Source organism: Cynocephalus volans, chromosome 9, assembly GCF_027409185.1.
Source record: "Cynocephalus volans isolate mCynVol1 chromosome 9, mCynVol1.pri, whole genome shotgun sequence".
Classification (NCBI taxonomy): domain Eukaryota; kingdom Metazoa; phylum Chordata; class Mammalia; order Dermoptera; family Cynocephalidae; genus Cynocephalus; species Cynocephalus volans.
In genome coordinates this window covers 117,180,203-117,195,631 of record NC_084468.1, presented here as the reverse complement: position 1 = coordinate 117,195,631, position 15,429 = coordinate 117,180,203, and the positions used below count along the sequence as shown (strand labels likewise).

The following is a 15,429-nucleotide window of genomic DNA, read 5'->3' as shown; positions in this document are numbered from 1 at the left end:
AATCCAAGAGTATGGGATATCTTTCCATCTTCTTGTGTCCTCTTTAATATCTCTGAACAGTGGTTTGTAGTTCTTTTCGTAGAGATTTTTCACATCCTTGGTCAGCTTTATTCCTAAGTATTTTATTTTTTTTTGTGGCTAATGTAAATGGGCTAGCTTTCCTTATTTCTTTTTCTGTATGTTCACTGTTGGACTATAGAAATGCTACTGATTTTTGTGTGTTGATTTTGTATACTGCAACTTTGCTGAAATCATTTATCAACTCTAGGAGTTTTTTTTTTATAGAAGCTTTAGGCTGTTCTATATAGGAGCTTTTTTTATAGAAGCTTTAGGCTGTTCTATATATCATCTGCAAAAAGGACAGTTTGACCTCATCCTTTACAATATGGATGCCCTTTATTTTGTTCTCTTCTCTGATTGCTCTTGCTAGTACTTCCAACACTATGTTGAATAGGACTGGTGAGAATGGGCATCCTTGTCTAATTCCTGTTTCTGGATGATATTGACACTGGGCTTATCGTATATGGCTTTAATTATGTTGAGATACTTTCCCTCTATGCCTAACTTGTAGAGAGTCTTTATCATGAAAGAATGTTGAATTTTGTCAAATGCTTTTTCAGCATCAATAGAGATGATCATATGGTTTTTTTGTTTGCTTTTATTAACATGGTGTATCACATTTATTGATTTGCATATGTTGAACCAACCTTACATCACTGGGATGAGGCCCTCTTGATCGTGGTATATAATTTTGTGTATGTGTTCTTGCATTCTCTTAGCTAGTATTTTATTGAGGATTTTTGCATCTATACTCATCAAGGATATTGGCCTGTATTTTTCTATTTTTGATGCATCTTTGTCTGGTTTTGGTATCAGGGTGATGTTTGCATCATAGAATGAGTTTGGGAGAATGGCCTCTGTTTCAATCTTTTGGAACACTTTGTAGAGAATTGGTATCAGTTCCTCTTTAAAGATTTGGTAGAACTCTGCAGTGAACCTGTCTGGTCCTGGGATTTTCTTTGTTGGGAGGCTTCTGATAACAGCTTCAGTCTCTTTTATTGTCATTGGTCTGTTCAGATTTTCTATATCTTCTTGCCTCAGTTTAGGTAGCTTGTGTGCATCCAGAAATGTATCTATTTCCTCCAGATTTTCAAATTTGTTGGCATATAGTTGTGAATAGTAGTCTCTAATGATTCCTTGTTTTTTGAGGTGTCGGTTGTAATGTCACCTTTTTCATTTCTAATTGTTGTTATTTGTATCTTCTCTCTTCTTTTCTTAGTTAATCTTGCTAAAGGTTTGTCAATTTTATTTGTCTTATCAAAAAATCAACTTGTTTCATTGATCTTTTGTATTGTTTTTCATGTTTCTACTTCATTTAGTTCTGCTCTGATCTTTATTATTTCCATCTACTAACTTTAGGTTTGGATTGTTCTTGTTTTTCTAGATCTTTAAGGTGAAGTGTTAGGTTATTTATTTGCTATCTTTCCATTCTTCTGAAGTAAGCATTAAATGTGATGTTTCCCCCTTAGTACTGCTTTTGCAGTATCCCACAGGTTTTGGTATTAGGTGTCATTATTTTCATTAGTTTCAAGAAATTTTTTGATTTCCTGTTTAATTTCTTCTTGGACCTAGATGTCTTTAAGTATGATGCTGTTTAATTTCCATGTGTTTGTATAGTTTTCAGAGTTCCATTTATTATTGATTTCTAAGTTTAATCCATTGTGATCAGAAAAAATACATGGAATAATTCCAATTTTTTTGAATTTGTTAAGACTTGCTTTGTGACCTAACATGTGGTCTATCCTGGGGAATGTTCCATGTGATTATGAGAAGAATGAATATTCTGAGGTTGTTGGATGGAATGTTCTGTAGATATCTGCCAAATCCAATTGGTCTAAAGTATTGTTTAGTTCTTGTGTTTCTCTGTTTATTTTTTACCTAGATGATCTGTCCAATGATGAGAGTGGGGTGTTCAGGTCACCTGCTATTATGTTGTCAGTGTCTGTCTCTTTCTTCAGATCTAATAGTGTTTCCTTTGTAAATATGGCTGCTCTTACATTAGGTACTTTTATCATTATGTAGTGGACTTCTTTATCTCTTTTTATGGTTTTTGCCTTAAAATCTACTTTATCTTATATAATGATAGGTATTCCAGGTCGTTTTTCATTTCAATTAGCATGATAGAATTTTTTCCATCCTTTCACTCTTAGTGTATGTGTTTCTTCACAGGTCAAGTGAGTCTCTTGAAGACAGCATATTGTTATGTCCATCTTTTTAATCCAATCAGTCAGTCTGTGTCTTTTGAGTGGGGAATTTAGTCCCTTTTCTTCTGTATTTGTTGTTTTCTTGGGGTGATAGATGAACTATTTTTTTTCTCTTATGTTAGCATTTTTGTTTTGCTAGTAGGTATTGTTCTTTCTTGCATTTTCATGGCAGAGATTGTTGTTTTTGTGGTATCAAACCCAGTACTTCTTTAGAATTTCTTGTAGGGCTGGTCGTCTGGTAGTGAACTCCCACAGATTTTGTTTTTCTGAGAAATATATTATTTATCCTTCATTTCGGAAAGATAGCCTTGCTGGGTAAAGTAAAGTATTCTTGGCTGGCAATTTTTGTCCTTTAGTGTTTTGAATATATCATCCCATTCTTTTCTGGCTTTTAGGGTTTCTGATGAAAAGTCTGATGTTATTCTGATTGGGACTCTGTTATAGGTGACTTGCCACTTCTGTCTTGCAGGTTTTAAGATTCTCTCTTTGTCTTTGAGTTTTCTCAGTTTGATTATCACATGTCTTAGAGAAGACCTTTTTGGGTTGAATGTGTTTGGTGATCTTTGGGCTTCCTGAATCTGGAGATCTGTGACTTTCCTTATACCTGGGAAGTTTTCTGCTATTATTTCATTGAATATGTTTTCAATGCCATTTCTTTTTTCATCCCCTTCTGTTATTAATTTCCTTTGGTGGTGATGTACTTTCCTGATTTTTCATATTTCTAGTATGTTTCCTTTGGTGTATTTTCATTGTGGCCAGGGGTATCACAGTCCACTCATTTCACCCTGATGTCTCACTTGGATCCTGAAGGGACAGCTGCTTCCAGGCAGCAGAAACTAGCCTGGGCCAGTATTCCCACTCTCTGTACCTTCTCCAGCATGGCTGGCTTGGGGTGTGGGGTCCCCAAGCCTCTTAGGACACTCCTGGTGGTGAGGATGGCCCGGGCTAAAGTCCCACCCCACCTGCCTTCTCCAGCTTGGCTAGCTCACATTGTGGGAGCCCCAAGGCTCTTAGGTCTCTCCCAGCGGTGGGACTGGCCTCTGCCAGAATTCCTGCCCTGCCTGCCTTCTCCAGCCCAACCAGTTTGGGGCATGTGTGCCCAGAAGCTCTAAATTCTCTCTATGGAATGGGGAGCAACCTGAACTGGGGTCCTGCAGCGAGTGGCGCCCATCTGCTCCAGCACAGGTCTTGGATCCTCTATCGTTGCTCCTCAATAGCTGCAAATTTGTCACTTTGTGGGAGAAACAACACAAGGACCCGACTACTCTGCCATCTTGACTGGAACTGCTAAAGTATTATGTCTTAATTAGCTTTCAATTGAATTACTTTTTAATTTCTATAGTGGTCTTTATTCAACCTATGCATTATTTAGAAGTGTATTGCTTAATTTCCAAACAACTGGGGATTTCCTAATTACTATTTTCTTACTTATTTCTGGCTTAATTTTATTGCAATCTTTTAAAGCATGTTGAACCTTGCTATATAACTAGAACATTATCAATTTTGGTAATTGTTCTATGTGCTCTTTGAAAGAATTAAAGTCTGTCATTAAAGGGTGTGGCTTTCTATTTATGTTAATGCATCAATGTCATTTATTGTATGTCAATATGTGTGATAATTATATATAACTATGAAAGCTTTGAATGTAAATTAACCCATTTCTTCTTTTATTACTGTCAATTATTAGTTTAACATTTTTTAAACTATATTATAGGGTGCTAATAGATTTAAATTGTTTTTTCTTCTGTTAGACTGACCATGCTATCATTATGGTATAACCCTCTTTGCATTTATTAATGATTTTATCTTAATGTCTACATTTTATGTTATAATTGTACTACCCTATCTTCTTTTTGTGGTTTATGTGGTTTTTTTAAACATCATTTTACCTTCAATCTTTCTGTGTTCTTAATTTTAAGTCATGTCTTTTACAAGCAGCAAATGTAGGGGATTTTTTAAAATTCCAGTTTGAAAATAATAGTATTGAATTGGGTACTTATTTCCTTTGTATTAAATTTAAGTGATATATTTAGGTGTATATCTGTCACCTCACTATATGTTTTCTACTTATCCACTTTTGTTTTTCTTTTCAATGTATTTTTTTTCCTTTCTTTTGGATTAATTACTTTTTATTATATTATTCTTCCTGTGTTACCCTTACAGTTATACATTGTTTATTATATCAGTTTTAGATAGCTTTTGGCCATTATCACTTCAGATATTGCTTCTGCCTCACTTTCTCTTTCCTCTCCTTTTTTTGGTTTCTATTAAAAATCATGTTCCAAGAAAAAATTAGCCAGTTCAGCTTGCAACTCAGAAAACACACAACCATTTTTTCTCAAGTTTGTGTCATATTTTAGAATAAGGCATAATTGTGTTTTGCATGATTACATTATCATTACAAATAAAGGTGTTTTTAAAGATCAAGATTTAATAAAATTAATACTTTTTACTGCTTTATCATAAGTGAAAATGGCATTAAAAAAACTGAGTGAATTTTATTTTAATTGTGGGTGTAAGCAGTGAAGATGACAATGACTATAATACAGTAAGTGCTAGTGCAGTTTGGTGACACTGCCTTAATTTGTGCTAAGGCACCAACACTTTCAATCACCACAGGTGAAAATGCCAACAAAATGGAAAAGGTAAATAGCATGTTAGTAGTATGATGAAAGATTTTCCATATCTGCAGACTGCACTAATCAGGGATTGAGCTGGGTTGAAGCATGGTTGTAGTTTTTGTAAGAGTTTCTTTATTCCTGTTTAGACATTTTCCTTGGGTGTAGCTAGCCAAGGATTGCAACAAAAAGTCTAGAATGTTCTAAGGGACCTTTTCTTTGCTGGACCCCCAAGGATTGCAGCACAAAGTCTAGAATGTTCCCTGGGACATTTTCTTTCCTGGACCCTGAAGTTGAATCTTTGTCTCTTCAGTGCTAAATGATGGTAGAAAGCTCTCTTCTCATAAGACACTTTCATCTTACCTCTGTACCCTTCTACCTCTTTTTGTATCAGAATTTCGGAAATTAAGGTAAATCTGACAGCCTGTTTCATGCTATTCAAATCTCCAATTTTATCTCTAGCACTGGAGACTGTTCAAAGTTCTGGTAACTTCGTGTTCCTCAGTAGTAGTCCCCCGTCTCAGCTAAGCCGGATTTTCAACCTCTTTTGCTGTGCCCACTTCTGGTAAATGCCTTTTGGAAAAATGTGGATGCAGAATGTCAGCTCAATTTTCCATCATATTCTCTCCAGAATCTTGGCCCCTCTGGTTATTCATGCTTCAGAAACTTTCTGATCCTCTTTAACATTTTTTCCCCCAACTTTGTCTGTCTTTTTCTCACTGTTCTGTAATAGTTCTACTGAAAGCTATTCTTTTCTATTCAGAAGTATACCAGTTGTGTATTTATTTTTATTCTGATAAACTTTATGTTACTTCACTCTCTATAGTTCTGTATTTCTGTATAACCTTCTAATTCATTCTGAGAGATTCTCATTAGAACTTCTTTGAGTCCTTTTCATTTGGTGTTTTATTTTTGGTAGTTCTTTGTGCCTTGAATGGTAAGAACTTTAATAAAAAGTTGTCGTATTTGTTTTTTTGCCAAAGTCCTTGTTCTCTCACCTTTCTCATATTAATTTTACATTCATCTCATAGACTCATTTTTCAGCATCAAAAATATATTTCAAATTCAGACTTGACACTTGTGCATGTGTCAAGACTTGTGTTGTTTTCTCTCATGTATATTTTAAAATACCTACTTGCCTTAGTAAAAGGTAAGAGAGGACATTAAAATATCTTTTTCTATCTTTGTTTGTTTGTTTTTAAAAAATAAGAACACCACTTTTGGCCATTGTGTCTCTCAGATTGAGTCTGCCACCTCATGCCTGTTCAGGGTGGTACCTACCATTCTGAAGAGCACAATAAAGCACAGTTCAGTGTCTCCTAAGGCTTATATATGAGGTCAGGTCTTTGTAGGCCACCATGATGTCAGTTCCCTCTCATTGCAGAGGCTTTGAGTTTCCCCTCTGCTTTTGGCCCTTTCTAATATCTTTCCTTTTTTTTTTTTTTTTTTTTTCCTATTACTTCTTTATATTTTTTTGTTTGTTTGTTTTTGTTTTTCCCCTTTTATTTCTTTTTGAATTTAGCTATGCATTAGAAAAGTTTCTTATATTACATTTTATCCAGAATATCTACTTGTTTGCATTTGAATTGTGGGAGTGCTTTTCAAATTAGTTTAGTGTGCCATGCTGATGGAAGTCTTGTTCACAGCTTCATTTCAGCATTTATTTGGCATATATTTCATGTGACTTTGCTGGTGTGAGGTAGGTTTCTTGTGTCCCATTTGTATTACTTCAACAATACTCTGTTGGAGTTCACGGAAAATATAATCTACAGAATTATTCCTCCCAGCATTTCAGTTTATGTCCACAATATAATTTTGTAATAGTTTCCAGCAAGCAATGTTATAATGCTTGGTAGGCATAATAATGTCTCTTCCTCCCAACACCACCCACAAAGATGTCCATATCGTAATCCCCAGAACTTGTGAGTATGTTAGGTTAAGAGGGGAGGGAGAATTAAGATTTTAAATGGAATTGTGGTTGCTAATCCATTTACCTTAAATTATAATTATCCTGATTATACCAATGGGCCCAGTGAGATGACAAGGGTTATTTAAATGTGGAAGAAGGAGGCAGAAGAGTCAGAACCTGATTCAGAAAAGATGTGATAATAGACACAAGGATAGAATGACATGATCTGGGTACATAAATTCTGACCCAATGATATTTGTAAGTTGCATTATCTCTTTCAAGATACTGAGACATTATTACATATTTATGTGTCAAACATTTTAAAATAATTCAGACTTTTTTATGTCTCTCTACCTTGAAAATAAATACAACCTACTCCATCTGAAATACTTTCTTATTCTGTCTCTGTCTCTTTCTCTCCCTTATCCTCATTTATTGAGTGCCTTATGAGAAACTTGGGTATGGTCCATCACCTCTAGATATTTTTGTGGAGGACATCCATCAGTTACATTATTCCAATTAAATATGTGTTTGGAGATTGGAAAAAGAGAGGGCTCTTTATTATTTCTAATGCTTCTCCCCACTCCCATGGTTAAGAACACAGAGTTTCAAATGACTGCTTTATAGATTTTAAATTTTTTTTCTTTTAAAAAAATAGAACAAAAATAGAAACATTTTTGGTAATGCATATGTTATATCTCTATATACATAGAATTGAATATGCCAAAATGAATTAAAATGCTGGAATATTTTAGTTTGTGTCATTAATTGATGAGTAGCCCATTCAACTATTACTTTGATTATATCAATGACTCATAAGCTTTGCCCTTTCTGCCTTTACTGGCAGTATAGCTGATTTTTAAAGGACTATTTCTGGCTTCATTGACATTTGTAGTGACCATAATTCCTTTCAATTATTTGATCCCTTTGATGATACTTTCTTCCTGGCATCTATGATGAACAATATCTTCAGCATTCATATTTGGGTACTCTGAACACAGAGGAGTTCAAATATGGGAGCAATGTACCATTTAACATGCTTAATTATAATAATTCAAATGGTAAATGATGCCCTTGCATTTTAAATTGTTTTCCATTCATGAGTTTGGCAGGGTCCTCTTGCAGCTTAAGAGTAAAGCAGAAATTTTACCCATTGGAAAAATTAAAAAATACACAAACAACAACAAAAAAAAAGAAAATTAAAAAGAGAAAAAAAGCAGCCTACTCGGCCTTAAGTTGATTTATGTTTTTGAGCCAGACACAGATAAACAGAAACAGTAATTATGGTTCGTAGATTATTCAAAATAAACATTATTTATTATTGCTTTCCAATTTTGCATTTTTAAAATTTACTGCTTACTGATTATTTCACAGTCTTGTCACATTAGTATACTTCGACTAGTTCTTGTATTAAAACCAATTAAAATGTATGAGTTAAATTTTAATTTACATTCCATTTCTACTGCAACAATGTTCTGAAAAATCTTGATATTTCCCATTAAAATAAAACATAATATCAGAAACCAAATACTAATTAGTATATCATTTGTTCAGCACTTTAGAAATTTTCTAATCACATATCAATTTTTTCACATTGTATTATTAGTAAAAACTTTCCAATAATATTTTAGTGTATTGCAATATTAATATTTGCTATTAACTATGGCTATTTTATCTATAAAACATAATTACAGAACGTCAATCTAGTTCTGAGACACAAATCTCTGTATGTAAATGTTCATATGTTGGAAGTGAAGATATTTTTCTTTTATGAATAGTCCCAGAATTAAACTCATAAAACATATTTCTTGTGTTAAAGAAAAATATGTTCATGATGTTTGTTAAAGACAGTAAGGCAGACTTCATTCACAGATTGGGGTGGAGAGAGCTATTGCCATAGGTATAGGGACCACAGCAATGGGATTTTGCAGCGGGGGAGAGAGATTTTGCTCAGCTATGGATACATTATGGGGCAAGTGGGAATTTATAGCCAAGGAGCAGGGTGGGAGTCAGTTGATGGAAAATTACTAAAAAGAAACATCAGGGGTAAGGGAAGATTCCGGCTAAAGAGACCTAGCAGGATTCTTGCTGGAGGCAGGCCAGGGTAATCAGACATAGCCTGAGGGCTGGTGGGAGATATGGAACCTGATCAGATTTTGAGGGTGGTGGTCAGATACCAAGGGTGGGGGATTCTTGCTAAACTGACTTGGCAGGGTTCTTACTAAAACTGGATTTTACAAAAAAATGTACAGATGGGCATAGGAAGTTTGGGAACTTTGCTAAAATTTGGTCAAGCATTGGATCTCCGTGACTTGATGAATAAAAAATTTTAAATTATCTGTATACAGTGGCAGATGACATTGTATCAGACTTCTTCATTCCAAAACACAAATTGACTCTGGTTACCTTGAATAAATAGTAATTTTTAGTAAGATGTCTGAAAAATCATGGAATTTTAGAGTATGGCATAGAATTATTCTTCAACAAAGGCCAGCAGGACACCCAGAGAAATTGCCCTATTAGAACGCCACCACTGGTTGTATCTTCAGCTGACTCTTGCTGTTGCTGTAGCTGCCCCTGTACATTTGACTCCAGGACAGCTGACACAAATAATCTCTAACTTGACTCTGGATCTTTACATAGCTTCCTCAGATTTCAAATTTCAGAGCCTTGGCCAGCAGAATCTTGGTATGTTTGGTGAAGATTATAGAGTTATGGAGAAATAGCTCAGGACAAAAGGGGCATGAGCTAAATGTAATAAACTGGGGGGCACTTTGCAAGGCCTGTTCATTCAGTTTCCTCTCTGTGTCTGTGTCCCTATGTCTCTGTAGAATAAGGACACTTCTTTCCTCTGGGTATAGAAAGTGCACCTCTCACTTGAGGACCCGCTTCAGGGAAAGACCAGACAATGCATAGGTTTTATGACCTTCTTCAGGGGAGCAGGGTAGGGGAAGGTCAGAAAGAACGTCCTGCACATGCTGTTTCTCACATTACTTCCATTTAAAATATTCCGTATGCCAAAGTGTCATATTTTGGATTCGTGTGTGCTGAACCCATCACTGGTCAAGCATACCTTTATGGTAGTTGAATCTTATGATGTCAAAATGATGATGAACAACTTAGCTCACGCAGTCCTTGGTTTAATCTCTACTGAACAAGGAAGCCAAGAACTGATAATTAAATGAAAACTATTTATTTGCAATGGGTATGTGACTTTGCTTTGACATCTAAGATACACTTACCCATGATTCTTCCACAGTACAGCACTGTGTTTCGATTCAGACATTCACTGTGGAATTACTAGTAGCTAACAAGATAGAGTTATGAGTTCTGTTTCCATCGCTGCCTGGACCAGCTGAAGAAAACTCCTCTTGCTCTAGTATTCTCATAATGCTTTCCACATGATATAATCAATATAATGCCAATTAAGATTTTCTAAAAATAATATTTAAAGTCTTAAACACAAGTCTTGTGATTGAAAATCTAAAAGCTTTAGTTTTTAGTCACTAATTACTAATTTGCTAGCTGGCAAAGGCCAATTAACTTATGCCTATATCCTTATCATTAAAGTGGATTTTCCTATAGTTCTTCTGATGCTGTCAGGATTTCCTGTGTAATTACTGAAAAATATTGGGACAACTTGTGTGATTTTTTACTGTCATTTTGTTTCCTTTATATTCATGTAGTTAGAGAAAAATAGGAATTTGAAAGGTATCTTTCTATTGATGAAGACATTTCTGAGTAGGACAACTCTGAGTCAGAGAAAAAGTGGAACAAACTGGGTTGTTTGAGCTTAAGTAGCTACCTTTAATCTACACTAAATAAGATGGTATCTTTAGGAACTGCTGGATGATTTTAATATATGTTCTCTTTAATCAATTTAATAAATAAAATGATATTCTCTTCAGAAATATAATTTTCCTTTAATTTACTTCCTATTGCATTTCTCCCATGATATGTTAGTATGATGAACTAGTCAAGCCTAAGAGAGCTCTAATCCTAAGGGATAAGATTAAGGAGAGATGCCCATGGAGTTTTGTGGACAGATCAGTAGTGAGTAGTAAGTAGTAATAGAGTTTTTCATAACTATGTATCAGAATGACTGCCCTTCTCTATTGGATGCATTAAGTCTACAATGGGGCTTGAGAGAAGAGACATGTCCTACTGTGCTAGAAACAGTAGATATGGACGAAATTATGAGTTTGGCTCTTAGCAAGTGAAATTAGTAGTTTACTATATGCAGTTGGTCAAACGTAAAGATAGAAATACTTGGTGTTTGGGATAACAAAAATAGATACTAGCTGTTAGTATCAATCCAACGATAATTTTCCCTTAAGGACAAAGAAAAGCCATTCTAAATAGGAAGTCAAAATTTAGAGCTAATTAGAGAATACCACTGTGGAATATGTAAAATATAAATAAAAGGGGATGGGGTTTTATGACTGCCCAGTACAAATAATAGTTCTTATCAGAAATTTAATCTGAGAAATGAAGAACAAAATGGGGCGTGCTGTGAATATTATTGAGATGTATATGGCTTCTATGATTTACGATATATTTTTGGGATCATATAACTTCAGATTTCTGTTAAGTAGCCAAGTCAATTATTTTTATTAGGTAAGCAGTAACATCATCAGTTCTATCATCATTCCGAAGTACAGATATTCAACTATAGGTATTCAAGCTTCATAAAAACTTCATAATAAACGCATCCATTCAAATATTTCTGAAGAAAGTGGCAAAGGATAATACATTTTGTCTAAAACAATAATTTATAAAAATATGTCATAGCTTTATTTTCTCAATTTCAAAATTACCTTTTTCTCCAATAATACTGCTATTACTTAAAATTTATCCTTTGAAATAAGTCTACTGGACATAATCTCTCTCTGATCTTACACTTTTTTATTTCTCCATTCCCTGCTCAACACCACAAGTTGTCAGCAGAGTGCAGCTTCATATATAATATTTCATACAGTCCAAGTTGACATCAACATCAATAGCAAAAACACAGGCAATGGCCAACGTTTGTTGAGCTTTTTACTAAATTCCAGTCACTGTGTACGTACTTTACAGGAACTCTTTTCACTTCTCACAACAATCTTATGAAGTGATTTCTATTGAACTTCAAACTCAGAGATATGGAGTGAATTGTGAATTGGCCAAGGTCATACAACTCCTGTCAGTCCAAGAATCAAAAGCAGTCAGTCTGACCACAGAGGCACTATTCATTTAAAATCACTTTTATCCTATCTTTCAGGTTCTACTTCTGCACGGCAAACCACTTCTATACTTAATGATCATAAAGAATAATACCATTTATTATATCTCAAAATTTTGTGGGTTAGCTGAACTCAGTTAGGTGGATCTTCTGCTTCAGATGGTCCTAACTGGGGCTATAGTTGCTGGAGGCTCAACTGAACTGGAACATATAAGGTGGCTCACTCAACATGGCTGGGAGTTGGTGCTGGTTGTTGGCTGGATGCTTAGCTAGGGCTGTCAGTGGGAGCACTTTGGCTGTCTTCCACATAGCCTCTCTATCTGCCTTGGAATTCCCTTTGCATGACGGTGGGTTCTAAGAGAAAACTTTCTAAACATGAAAGCAAGAACTTCAGATCTCTTAAGATTCAGCCTCCTAAGTTGTATAGCATCACTTCTGTTGCGTCCTAGTTATCTAGAAAACTTGTGTGTCCACCAGACTTAAGAAGAAGAAGGGAAAAGACTCCAAGTCTTTTTCAGAGATGCGGTCAAGAATAAGTGACCATTTTAATTGCTATGGCACTAATTTATTGTACTGATTTCAATGGAAAATTAATTTAATATTTATATGTTAAGATAATGATATTAAAATTCCCATATTGATATATTTTAAATTATTAACTTCTGGATTTCATATATTCTTTGAATCACAAATACTAATGGTATATAACATTGTCATATTAACTAACCTTTCTATAACTATATATTGAATGGCATGATTTGTTATCCTATGAAATGTATCTTGTTGTTGGGAAAAATAGATATTTTAAACATTCTTTTTATCATCCATGTTCTTAATTTTTTGTATTTTTTTCTAATTTAATATGTCATTTATATTAAACCTTTGTTTTCCAATTTTTTTCTGTTTTTATATTATGTTTTTGGAGAACTTTGGAAATTGAAGTTTCACACAATTTTTCGCTCACTACAGTGCCAAAGAAATAATGATAGTCTTATTATTTTTCCATATAGGAGAAAATATTGACTACATTTTGTTTACATATTTGTCTGATTGTGTCCATCAAAACACCATGATATATGGCTGAAAATGTGCATGCTTAATTATTTAGAAATTGTGAAATAAATAATAGGACTTTAATTTACATATTTCTTTATGACTCATTTTATTATTTCATGATATTTCTCTTAAATCACTGAAAATGTGCCAACTGAAAACTAATGAAATTATTAATTTTTTTAATTTAAACTTTCATTTTAGCACATCCTTCAGAAATTTAAAATAGTCTGGAGTCCTGCTTACTTTCCTTTGTTATATGCTAACATATCTCAATCCAGCACTTTAGTACATTAAAACACAAAAGGAAAACTGTCTGTCCGTGCTCTATTCCCAACCTCCATATAATACAGGTTTACTTTTTCTGAAGTGGAACCATGTGGCATCATTTTGTTTCATCAGTCTACTTATTACTCCCAGTCAAGTATTATATACTGGAATCCTTTGTCCAGTCACAAATCCCAAGGATATTTCATCCCAGCCTATCCCAAATGAGCTGTCAAATAGCATCAATATAATCTCCATTCAAATTATTCCCAATTCTCTTTTTTACTTTTAAATTTCCCCAACTAGACTATATTGAACAAGTGTGTATTATGACAAGGTACTATATAAAAGATAATTTAAAGCTTCTTTCACTTACTTTCAATCTCAGGAAAGAGTCACCTTTCTACTTTCCCAAAGCTTACTTCTCCCATAATACCTTGTATTGAGTTATTCACATTAAAACATCATTACCTTCTAAATCTCTGTAATCACTTCCTTGTGCTCTGAAAATACTGAATAACCTCCACCATTTTAAGCATATAGTAAATCAATTCAGGGCAATACGTTTTTAAGCCACTTAACAAAAATACAAGAACACAAATCCACTTTTATTTCTTTACTTTTTATTAGTTTAAATCCTTGATGGGTACAGTATCACACAGATTGTATGTCCAACTGCTTTAGCAGGAAAGTTGCTTCAGATTGGCATGAACTATGCCACTATTTCCATGGGCATGAGCTACTTTTCCCCTGGTTACTCTAGTTTTGTTTGGTTTGCTGCCAGGCGTCACTGTGTTGTTCTCTGCTTTGTACACATAAGCACATCTCTTGCCCAAGTGAAATTCAGTTTCATCTTGAGAATAAACACCTTCAATTTTAAGAGCTGTGTGCTCCCTTTGGTTCTGGAGACCCCGCTTATAGCCAGCAAAACTGGCCTTGGAACACAGCCTTCCAAACATATTGACTTTTAGAAGTCCTGTTCCCAGCAGGCCAGTGCCTCACTGAGGTATAAGGATGAGGCCACCCCCGTTATTTGCCCCCAAAATTCAGCAGCAGGCATTTCGCTCCATGAAATTATTACATGGTAAATAATATAACAGATTTAAATAGACAGTCATATATAACTGTAACCAGTATTTAAAAAAAAAACAACAAAAAACAAAAAACGTGCTTATTCTGAGTATTATTGAAAAAATACCAGGAGAATGAAAATGTTAATAAGTAGAGCTTAAAATAATAAAATACGTACTAAGCACACATGTTGGCACAACACGGGCTGGTCCTTGCCTAAACGGGTCTTAGTGTGTTCAAATTCTTAAGCAAAGTATTATCTTTGAAGGTCTGTCACATTAAGGCATAACCAATTTTTGTTTATGTAACTCCTTAAATTTATGAAAGAACTAATAGCCTGCAACTTTTCTTTAAAAAGTTAATATATGTAATAATATTTAAAACATTGTTCATGCAGTTGTGCAGCTCTCTACTGATAGTTTTATATTTATCATTGTATTTAATATACATAAAAACCTCAAGGGAGAGCTGATATCATGCCCATTATAGACATAAGGAAGTTTACACTCAGATAGTTGAATAAAATGTTTTAAGTCACACATCGAAGAAGTGGTGGAGGCTAAATTTGATCCTATAACTTCCTGCCTCCAGGACTGGGCTATTTAGACTATACTATTAAGTATCTTACATAAGTTATTAAAAGGGTTAACTATGATATATTCTTAATAGAGCGCACACAATACTAATTTGTTTATCATTTACCTTCTATGTTTCAGGTACTGTTGATGGCAATAAGAAAACAGAAATGAGCAAAATAGCCATGGTTGTGGCATTACTGGTTTTATAGGTTAGTAGCATACTATAGCCACTAAGCAAATATATCAATTTATAATCAAAACCTGTTAAAGTACCAAGAGAAAAAGAAACAGGATGCTTCCAGATCAGATAACAGGAAGTTAAGAAAGTCTTTCCTGATGAAAATTCATTTGAGCTGAGATCTGAGGAAGAGAGTTAAAAAAGATGAAAAGCAGGGAGGACTTGGGATGAGCTCCAGCCAATTAGAAGATCATATTAAAGACCTTGTGT

The 15,429-nt window shown here is 34.4% G+C and overlaps 1 pseudogene; it reads right to left on the bottom strand.

Moving 5' to 3' along the window:
• Positions 1–13,963: 13,963 nt before the first annotated feature.
• On the bottom strand, positions 13,964–14,318 carry LOC134386510 (large ribosomal subunit protein eL33-like; annotated as a pseudogene).
• Positions 14,319–15,429: the final 1,111 nt, after the last annotated feature.